This window comes from Eriocheir sinensis, chromosome 57, assembly GCF_024679095.1.
Source record: "Eriocheir sinensis breed Jianghai 21 chromosome 57, ASM2467909v1, whole genome shotgun sequence".
Classification (NCBI taxonomy): Eukaryota; Metazoa; Arthropoda; class Malacostraca; order Decapoda; family Varunidae; genus Eriocheir; species Eriocheir sinensis.
Genome location: NC_066565.1, coordinates 10162649 through 10173517, shown reverse-complemented (window position 1 = coordinate 10173517; position 10869 = coordinate 10162649). Strand labels below are relative to the sequence as shown.

General features: G+C 40.6%; 1 long non-coding RNA gene across 3 annotated transcripts; it reads right to left on the bottom strand.

The window, feature by feature from the left end:
- Window positions 1-269: 269 nt before the first annotated feature.
- On the bottom strand, window positions 270-4407 carry LOC126984868 (uncharacterized). Of its 3 annotated transcripts, none has more exons than XR_007738087.1 (5): window positions 3682-4407; window positions 2995-3502; window positions 2538-2743; window positions 2138-2346; window positions 270-1892 (listed from the first exon to the last, which is right to left on the bottom strand). It is a non-coding gene; the product is annotated as an uncharacterized LOC126984868 (long non-coding RNA). The 3 variants fall into 3 exon arrangements; XR_007738086.1 differs by having other exon boundaries at window positions 271-1892; window positions 2995-3112; window positions 3373-4407; XR_007738085.1 differs by having other exon boundaries at window positions 271-1892; window positions 2995-4407.
- Between the last annotated feature and the right edge of the window lie 6462 nt (window positions 4408-10869).

The following is a 10869-nucleotide window of genomic DNA, read 5'->3' as shown; positions in this document are numbered from 1 at the left end:
TGGTATGTATTATCTAAATGGCATTCCTATTCCAGTTAAAGATTCTGCAATGGACCTTGGGGTTAATGTCGATTTTTCCTTGAAATTTCACCAGCACGTACGTCGTCCAGAAAGCAGGTGGCATGGCTCAAAATCTACTTCAATCTACAGTTAACCGCGATGCTACCTTTCTTGTCCCTGTTTATGTGACGCACATTCGGCCTTTACTTGAATATTGTTCAGCTGTGTGGAATCTGGGCTATATTACTGATCTCAACTCACTTGAGTCAGTGCAGAGACGTTGGACCAGGAACATTAGAGGTATGAAGCATCTAAGTTATTCCCAGAGACTGAAGGCTTTGGACTTGTACTCTGTCCATGGTCGGCTGCTACGACATGACATGGTGAAGTATTGGCAAATATTTCACGGTTTCTGTGCTATTGCCCCCGAGGATATGTTTGTCAGTCCACCTCTAGGCACCACAAGAGTCCATCAATATAAGGTTGCACACATAAGAACTGAATTAGAGATCCGCAAGAGGTTCTTCAACGTCAGAGGTATTTCGCTGTGGAACCATGGAGGTATTATAACAGGAGGCGCCCTCCCGCGCCGTCCCCATACAGGCGAGTGAAGCCAGTGGGCGGAGCTTACAGAGTCTGTGGGCGGAGCTTACAATCGGCAGATAGACTCAAAACATTGCGATCTCTTGGGCGGAACTAAGGGAATTTACCACTTGTTTTTGCATCTAGACGAAAAATTAAAAAAAGAATTGATGGCTTGAGTTATGAAAAGTACATAAAATTTTCCTATATATTTAATGTAGATCTATTATCAACGACATTTAAGGTCAAGGCAGTCCCGTGGCTTAAAAAAAAACAATGAAAGGGCCCCGACATTCCATGACAGTGTTGCAGTGTGTGTCCCTCGGCCTGGCACACAGCGTGCAGCAGACACAGGGGAGTTAATAACCTCCCAGTAGTACCTATAGCCTAGCCTAAGACGCATTGCTACCACATCCTGAGGTGCACTGTGTCGCCCATAGGGGTAAACAGTGGTGGGAGACACTTGCATAATGGAGGCTGCTGGTGCTACCATTGTCACAGCAGTGTCTGAGTTGGGTAGCAATGTTATTATGGAAATAATCCCTAATTATATTCTTAACATAGCTAAGCGTATAGTCAGTGTCAGGGTCCACTGTGTCATCCTGAAGGGCACGTCGAGCAAGGCAGTCTGCCTTTTCATTGTGCTGGATGGAAGGGCACCCAGGTGAAGTGGACCGTGGCACCTGCGGCCTCAAGGGCACGGAGGGCAGTCAGGCACTTAGTCACAAGATCACAGTCTGTAGGGGAGGAGGACACAGGTTCATGTAATGCAGCCTGGCTATCAACAAACAAGTATACATCTTTGCGGAAAGCTGCTACAGTGTGGCGAGCCTCAAGTATGGCATATGCCATAAGTCTATGCATAGCACAGAAAAAAAATACTATAGGAATGTATACTAAGCATTACTGCATATTTGTAACTGCATGGAAACACTTTTTCTCCCATCACACTTGGCAGACAAGGATATGTAGGGTAGTTCTAGCCATTGCTTTTACCTTAGGGATTTGTGTCTGGTCACGTAGTAACCCAAATGAAGATAAACAATACAACACATTACATTACAGTCTTGTATACCAATGGACCCTTTCATTGTTTACTTGTTCTAGGTGAGATAACTGTTAGCCTGTGACTGCATCATAAGCCACTTACTAATTATTGTATCCTTCAGCTTCATTGTGCAAAAGCTCCGTTTCATTCCTTTGCCACACCAATTGAGGTGGATGGCCAAGGAGTTGCTCACAGTGTATCGCAGAATGCGCCTCACTGTGTCTGGAAGACCTGATCCACCTATTACATACAGACTTGCAATCTGAAAGAGCAGTAACGTTGCAGTAGTAAACAAGTGAAGGGTGCATGAAAAACAGTACAGCCACATTCTCTTTGAATTCAGGCTAGCCAAAAATGATACTGTGGTTCTAATATCAAGTGTTGCCAGGTTTGTCAAAAATGATCAGTAAATAAAAAGTTTGACTTTAATTTACAAAAACCTACACTTGTTTCTACTGAAATTTGAAGGTTTCAGCAACATCAATAGTAAATGATCACATAACTTACAACTTTCTTCTCTAGGTCAGGATCCATCAGTTTGCTTTCTAGGGCTTCCATTTCATTCATATCCTTCACAGGGAAGTGAATGCCCTCTGGTACTGCTTGATCTTGTTCTTGCACACTGTGGTGTCTGAGGAGAGTATTCAGCTTGGTGGAGTGGGAATGCAGTATAGCACGTAGTTCTTCCAACACCATAAAGATTCTTGCATCTCGGGCTGTAATTTTTTAGAACATATCACTTATGAGCACATAATAACCTGTCATACCAAGATATTAACATATAACAATACCAGCACAATAGTAGTTACGGCCCAAAACTGGAGTATACTTGAACTGCATTTCAAGTCAAATGTAACAACTTCCCTATCACAGTGTTAAGTGACTTCAAAAGAAGAAACTGCATTACCATTTACATCCAGACTCTCAGGTGGTGGTAGCTGTGGCTGTGACACAATACAGCTCGGTACAGATGGCCTAGGTGGAACTGGTCTTGCAATCTGGTCTTTGGATTTTACCTCCACATCCCTGATACTGCTGGAAGCTTTTGTCTTAGCCCTTGAACTAAAGCAGTCCTCTTCAGAACTTTCATGGTCAGTGTATCTGCTGGGAGATCTGGAAAAAGATATGGAAATATATAATAAACGCAATCTGGAACATTCACATGTATATGTATGAGCACAAGTAAACTAGGTATATGCAAGCACACACACACACAAACACATATGTAGATACAGAGACAGGACAGCATGAGCTCAGCTTTCCTCCCCACATATCCCAACTAGGTAAATATACACACTCCCTCCCTCTCTCTTCACAGGATTTTTTTTTTTCATAGAAGAAAAAAAGAATGGAAACACACCCACCTCCTCTTCCTTTTTGAACAACGGCTAATGATATCATCCTCAGAATCCTCCGTCAGTAGGTCAGAATGATACGTAGCGGTTGACAACAGTTACTTTGCTCTTGCTCTCTCATATGTATCTGTGGATAAATTTAGTAAATATTACTCATTTATTATCATTGGTTACCATACAGGATCATTCCTTTTACTTGCCTTATGCTAGTACCAGGTTAGTTCATGAAGTTTTTGAGAAATCTGCCACAATGAAAGAATTAAGCACATACTATATTCATAGGTAATTTGTTTATTTCTAATTTTCCTAAAAAGTATGTAATGAAAGAAGTGAAAAAGACACAGATACGTGTTGAAATAAGTGAATACAACACAACAGGGTACTCACAACAAAGGCACAATTAGACACAACAGACACAAACAACCACAGACATCCCAGATGACGAACACAACAGACAAGGACACACACAGGTCCCAGGTGATGAACCAACAGTGGGTGGACTGGATGCCGCAGTGTTCTGTGAAGTATGACTGATAATATTAAATGAGTCCAGAAATGGCTAGTAAGAGTAGCAGAAAATGAAGTACATAACTGGAATTATGTAATTCCAGTTACTGTAACTACTCCTATTCTTAGCAATCTCTGAATAAAATATAGCAAAACCTTTGTGAAACAAAAAATGTATATATACTGTACCTGATTCATACATGATTTTAACAGAATACTTCGTCCATTCTGTACATGGTGAATCTCTGTTGCGGACAGCATTGTTTATTCGTGTTGAGGAAAGGTATGGAGGCCACAGTGCTTTGTCTTTGCTAACTAGCCATGATGAAGGGATTACAGCCACATCATTTGTCTTAAGGAATTCCACCAAAACAAATATTTCACCCATCTGTTGGAAAAAACAAGACAAAACCACGAAAGTGTCTTTAAAGCAAAATGCAACCCTAAGTAAATAAAGAAAAAGCAGACACTAACACATCCAGTACCATAGCCCCAACTTCTGCATCACTCATGGTCTATTAAACTGGTGAATCACTGGAATTACAACAAAGAAATCATTCTTATAAGGCAGCATTACATATTTGCACATTATTTCTGACAGTGGAATAATATCAAGCCTTCCTCTAAGATGTGATACCTTGTAAACACCCAAATCTGATGAACTTAGTGGGCTTGTAAAGAAGGTGGATATATTACTAAAAGATTCAAAGAGTACCATCACTTCACCTCCATCCTTTCTAACCAAAATGTTCTTTATCAGACCTATATTTGACCCAACCTTCACACAGTTATCTCCAGAATCTATTGAGAACTGGAGTTTCTTGTAAGTGACCTTCTTGAACTGAGAAAAATTATCATCAGATCCTGGCAATGGTCCATTATTATGCATGTGCTTGGGTACCTCTACATCTACATGCTTTTGGGTTCTGTTGACAAAAGAGCATTCATTTCCTCATGAAGTCTACAGATCACTTGTTGGACGGGAAAGTTGGGTTTCCGCAGCTTGGCTTTCAACTTTCCAAGGAAATTTTCAAATGGAAAGGCTGAGAACCTATCCAATGGACCAAAATTTGCAACATCACCAGCTAAATGTGACAGCCCATGAACATTATAAACTAACATATCTGAACCATATATCCTGCCAAAGTCTTGCACAAAGGTACACAATAATTCATGGGCATATTGGCAATGTAGTGTAATAGAATGGACTTGCAAGACAGTAAATGCCAACAAAAGATCTAAAAGTTTTGATATTTATCATCAGCCAATTTGTCTTTTAATGCAATTGGTCCACTGTATAGCAGAAACTGCCGGTATTCAGTTGCTTTCCATCTGTCTACCTCTGCAAGTGATCTGCATTTTCTGGGAAATTCTGAAGGCAGAAATTTCCAGTACTTTAGTAAGTCATCTGATATTCTTTGTATTACATTACTTCCAACTCTACAGTTCTTACCCACAGGTCCTCTAATCCACAGCCCAATAAGTTTTCTTGTCACTCCTAAGCACACAAGGTGCATATAATCATAAGGAAACTGACTAACCATCCCAATTCCAAGCTCTATTAAAGGTGATCTAGCATAATGATGTTCTTCATCAGCCAAGCTTTTGAAGTCATCATCAGTGCGGAGTGAGGCATCAAGGGATGGAAATGTTACTTTGCCCTTCCACACACCTCTCTGGGTGCATTTTTCACAACCATAGTATGCATTATGTCCTTTAACTTGTTTGACGAATGATCTTGCAGGTGCATCACAAACAAAGGATGATACCTGAACTTGAAGTTTTTTACCATCAATTACTATGCCATTTTCATTGATAATATTCATCTCAGTAACAAAATCTAGCAGATATTCTGAAACATTCCCTGGTTTATGGCTGCCACAATATAATGCAATGATGAATGGTTCACTCTCTACTGGGTGACTAACTCTTGCTAATATGGGCCAAAACTGGCTGTTTGAACTCTTAAATAAAGGCAGACCATCTATGTTAATTTGAAGAACTATATGTTCACCATCTTTCAGTGTTCTTGTTGTTAACTTATGGGACAAAACTTTTACAAGCAAGGCTTCCACACCAAAATAATGATAAGATCCTCCTGCAACCTGCTTAATGTCATAATACCGTGGAGTACTTAGCAGAGTTCTTGCATCCTTTGGAAGACTAGGATGATACTTCAGTAATATTTCCATGAGACTGTTGATGGCATTGTGTGAGATTTTGAAATCAACAGCCCATTTAGCAAGCTTAGATGACATTTGATAATAATCATGACCTTTAGTTTCATAAGCTGAATTTGTAACATCAGAATCACTTCCCGATGAACACGGTTGTTGAAATGGGTGATGTTCATACCAGCTTACCCGTTCCTGAACCTGTTCCTCCTCACAGACTGCCCCACAAGTTTTTTGGGCACAGGCTCAATACAGTGGTCCCTCGCCATCCCTGGTTCTGGCGCGCTTTCCTTGCCGTAGCTCCTCCCATTTTCACAGTGCTACCACTACAACAAGAAAGCGACCTCCCCCTCCTTCTTACCCCTCCCCCCTCCTCTCTCTCTCTCTCTCTCTCACACACACACACCGGCGAGGCAGTGGCTGAGTGGTAAGCGTGGAGCTACCAGCTTATAAATGCTAAATTATTAATAGCTTAATGAAAAGTGGTGGATTGGTGAGATTTAGTACTCTGCTTTCAAAGAAGCTCAATGTATGCCGCCCATCTGTTAAATTTGATTTCCATACCACCCCCCTTTTATTTTGCAATTCTGTCAACTTTAACAAAATTCATGCAAATCAAATGTTTCCTGAATATCAGGTTGAATGTTTCATGAGCATCAAGTTGACTGCATAACTTGAGGGGTGCTTTTCTTGTAATTAACCTTCGGCTAACCTTACTTTATGGGACTTAATACATCTAAAGTCTTGCCCACATTATTGGCCATTGCAAACCAGTATGAAATTCATGATCCGTATTCATGGATGCTTTTGACCCTTACAACTATTTTCTAAGGTCACAAAGGACATCAGTCAGGTCCTTATGAATGTTTTTCACACTGATGATGCAGAAGCCTTGTCTAATTACCACTAGGCTCAAAAACACAACCCATGAAAGTACCCAGTAGCTTATTATATATCTAGACATTGCTTCTGCCATAACTTAGTCATTAAATTTCTTTATATTCTTCAAACTGACATGTTATCAAAACTTTCCTCATTCTCTCTCTCTCTCTCTCTCTCTCTCACAAAAAAATATTAATTATTTTTTATTTCTTCAGGAGGAGGACCAACCGCAGACACCAAATTGAGCGCTGCTGAGGAAGCAATGGCTGCATTAATCAGCGAGGTTGCCATTGCTGGACATGCTGATGTCCCTGACTCTGAAGAAGTTCCAGGTACTATTTTAATTTTAGGTCCGAGGGCCCCCTTTCCAAACCTTGGGGTTGCGACCCCAAGTGGGGTCACTAAGCATTTTTCTTGGGGTATCCAAAACCTCAAATTATCAGACATGGTGTTATTACATCATAATAACACATATACGACTAAACTAGTGGGGTTGCAGTCATGTCTAGAGGTGCATGAGTGGGGGGTCACCTGAAAGAAAAGGTTGGGAATCACTGTCCTTGGGTAATTGCTTCAATGCCATTTTATAGAGTAACTAGAACAACCTTAGGTTAAGCCTTTGTATAAGTACTGAAAGACTAGAAAAGAAAGAAGCAGTAGTGACTGTAAGCTCCTTATGAATTCTTGACAATGGTAGGTACATGAGTGCTGATGTTCTGAGCTTCTGAAGATCGCCTTAATAGTGTTGCGTCTTTTTTTCTTTGGATTTCTGAGTTACAGTTTTTAGTGATTAACATTTGTTGCTATGAGTCTGCATGCCCAGGTTCAATCCAGGATAGTCATCACACAACCCACACAGGTGTTCATTCTTTCTTTTGTGTTGGTTGATAAATAGGTACCTGGGGGAGAACCTGTTTAAGGTAAAATATGGTGACTTGCATGGCAACGTGGCCCCATGGCCCCCGTCCCAGGGTAATGGGTGCTTTCAAACTACAAGCTTACGGGCTAAAGTGATGAAGATTAGTGCCACCTCAATGCATAGCTCTTATTATATGTCCCCAACTTCTATTAACCCTTTTTGTAACAGATGTGTTTATGAAACATGCGTGTTACAGCTTGATGCTGGCACAAGGCACTGGGTGCCACCTCACGCTGTTAAATAACCCCAAAACCGAGTCCTTGTGAGCCCTCAAAACCAACATATTCTTAAGCCCCATTCATACTGTACCGACTCTGCCATGACAACCCAGCGACTTTTCCATTTGACAAGTAGGATCCCACGCTTAAAGAAGGGGAGGGAGGTTTTATTGGCATCTTGGTGTCTTGCCGACTGTCTGAGACATTCGGCCAACTAGTTGCCAACATGTCGCCCTAACCCTCACGACCCCTCACTCCCCTCCTGACGTCCGCTCAGCATTCGGCAACAATCTTAAGACCTCTTTCAAGACGTGCCCGACCCTTTCACATCGACACCCAAGACCTCGTGTACCCTAGAGTCGTAGGTAGTCGTGGCTTAGTCAGCACAGTGTGAATGGGGCTTTACTCTTGACATGGGTGTGTCACAGGGGGTGCACCCGTTGCCTCGTGGCTGCATCAAGCTGTGACAGATATGTGTCACAAGACACACATCCAGTAAAGAAGGGGTTAATGGGTTTGGGTAGGGTTAAGTTAGGTTGCGTTGAAATAGCCTTTACCCAGTTGCTGAGATGCGAGTGTCTATGAGTGATATTCCTTGTTGTAAAATCATTTGTTGCAGATTGAGTTAGTAATGTGATGTTGTATGGTATTTTTTTTTTTTTTGTGCTCATTTTTCTAAATTTAAATTTGTTGAGTAATATGAAGTACATCACAGCAAAAAAATACTATTACTCTACATTTTCATTATATACAGTCTTTGGATAATATTCTGCACATGATATCAGTAGAAGAAATCATGCCATTGAGAATTAAAGGAGGTAAACTGTGTGGGTGGTGGATGTAGCCTACTAACAAGCAGCAAGTGTGACTCCTGCTAATGAAGACTAAGTAAATTAATTTTCTTTCACAGGAGGCTCAATGTTTTCTGAAGTTCAAGAGGATTATGTAATCATGGAGCATGATTACTTCCTGCCTCAAATGTCCCCAGAAAGGCTGCTGGGTATTACAGCACCCAGCAGCCAAGACCCTTCCACTTTTGAGCCTACTTCAGGAACGCAAACAGATGCTACAGCACCAAGCCACCCAGAGCCTTCCAGTTCTAGGCTCACTTTGGAAAGACTGACCGGTGCTGCAGCACCTAGCAGCCAAGGCCCTTCCACTACCAGGCCCAGGGTGGATCCACATGGGAGGTTTCCCAAAAGAAAGACAGACCCTTTGGCACCAGAAATGCTGCAAGTTCAAGGAGAAATAAAGGTTGGTGTTGAAAAGTGTGCTAATTCACTTGAAAAAATATCAGTTTCAATGAATTCCATGGCTCAAAGTTTTCAGGACTTTGTTGAGTTCTACAGGGCACGGAATTCAATGTAAATAATTTTCTTATGGTAAAGGTCTTTGTTTTGGTTGTAAGGAGAACAATTTAATTAGGTTGTATTCCCTTTAACAGTGCCTTAATCCACAGTTCCTAGCTCAGTAAGAACGCTGCTGATTTGGTCTTGGCTGATGTGGTGTCTGCTGTCTTTGTCACCCAACACAACAAAATTTCATAGATTCAAGAAATATTCATAATCATTTACTTGGCTTCTCTTACACAAGATAGGTAGATTTATTTCAACATTTTAGGATGAATCTGTGATTTTACAATTATATAGTGGTTTGCAAAACTTGTTTGGGTAAAAATAAAGTAATTATGATAAGTATATGCCACTCTATAAAGGTATGTGATTGCTTGCACAAGACACCACTTACTTGCATCATGAAAGACTGATCTTGAGGGAGAAAGATTTCAGACAGACTTATGTGATGACTACGTAACATAACTGCATTAGTTATGTGTCAGCAGCAGTCTCATGGCTGGGCACCAGTCGGTTATGTCTTTTAATAATTATCAGTGAACTGCCACATCTTGCACCACAACTGTGCCAGATCACTAATCACTATTAGAAAACAGAGTCGACTGGTGCCCGGCCATGAGGCTGCTGCTGACAGGTAACCAATGCAGTTATGTCATGTAGCCACCATATAAGTGTCTAAAATCTTTCATTCCCAACCGTTTTTTTTTTTTTCCCCCCCTCACTGTAAGTATGAAGCTGATTCGAGTGTGTTGGGCATCAGAGATATCCGACAGCCAATCAGCAACGTAGTTATGTACTCAGCTAGGAGTTATGAAGCCAGTTTCAGTTAACTATTAAATAAGGTTACAATAGTCAAGTACCTGTTTATGTAAAAAAAATGCATTTATTTATTTATGAAGTTCTTGTGTATTTGTTTAAAATAAGTTATTTATTTCTTATCAATGGAGTCACTTTTTATGTAAAAAATAACCTTTTATATTGCCAATATTGTAGTCCATGTGTTTATGTAAAAAATATTCTTGTCAATGGAGTCAAAGTGTGTTTATTTTAATATCTTATTACTCCGGTTAATTTAGACAATATTTTTTTTTTAAGAATTTTTATATATAGCAAATTTATTACAAAAAGATCTCTTATTTTCTAGTCTCAATGGTGCAGTATAAGTACAAGAGTAAGGAAATGTATTTTTACACTGACATAATATATAAAAAAAATATATAAAGATATTTGACTCAACCTGAAAACAGTATATTTACCTTAATCTAGCAAAGTACCTTGAGACTGTGTAGTACTTGAACTTATTAATGTATTATATGGCAATTCAGCATTACAGTACAAATGCTTGTTGGATGAGTTCTTGCCTCTCAACCCTCCCATGCCCAACATTTACATTACCAATATCAGGTGGATGAGCTTCCTCGTGATATTCAACAGCATCTTGCATGGGTATACCTCTCCTCACACATAAGTTATGCAGGAGCATACAAGCTACTGCAATTTTTCCACAGCGGGCAGGATCATACTGGAGTGTCCCTCCTGATCTATGAAGACATCGGAAGCGTGTTTTGAGAGTTCCAAATGTCTGTTCTACAACAACACGTGTCCTCATATGGCTTCTGTTGTACCGCTGCTCCGCAGGGTTGGCAGGATTTTCTATGGGCGTCATCAAGAAGGGTTCCAAGGGATATCCACTGTCACCTAAAAATATAAGAGAGAGAGAGAGAGAGAGAGAGAGAGAGAGAGAGAGAGAGAGAGAGAGAGAGAGAGAGAGAGAGAGAGAGAGAGAGAGAGAGAGAGAGAGAGAGAGAGAGAGAGAGAGAGAGAGAGTGAGA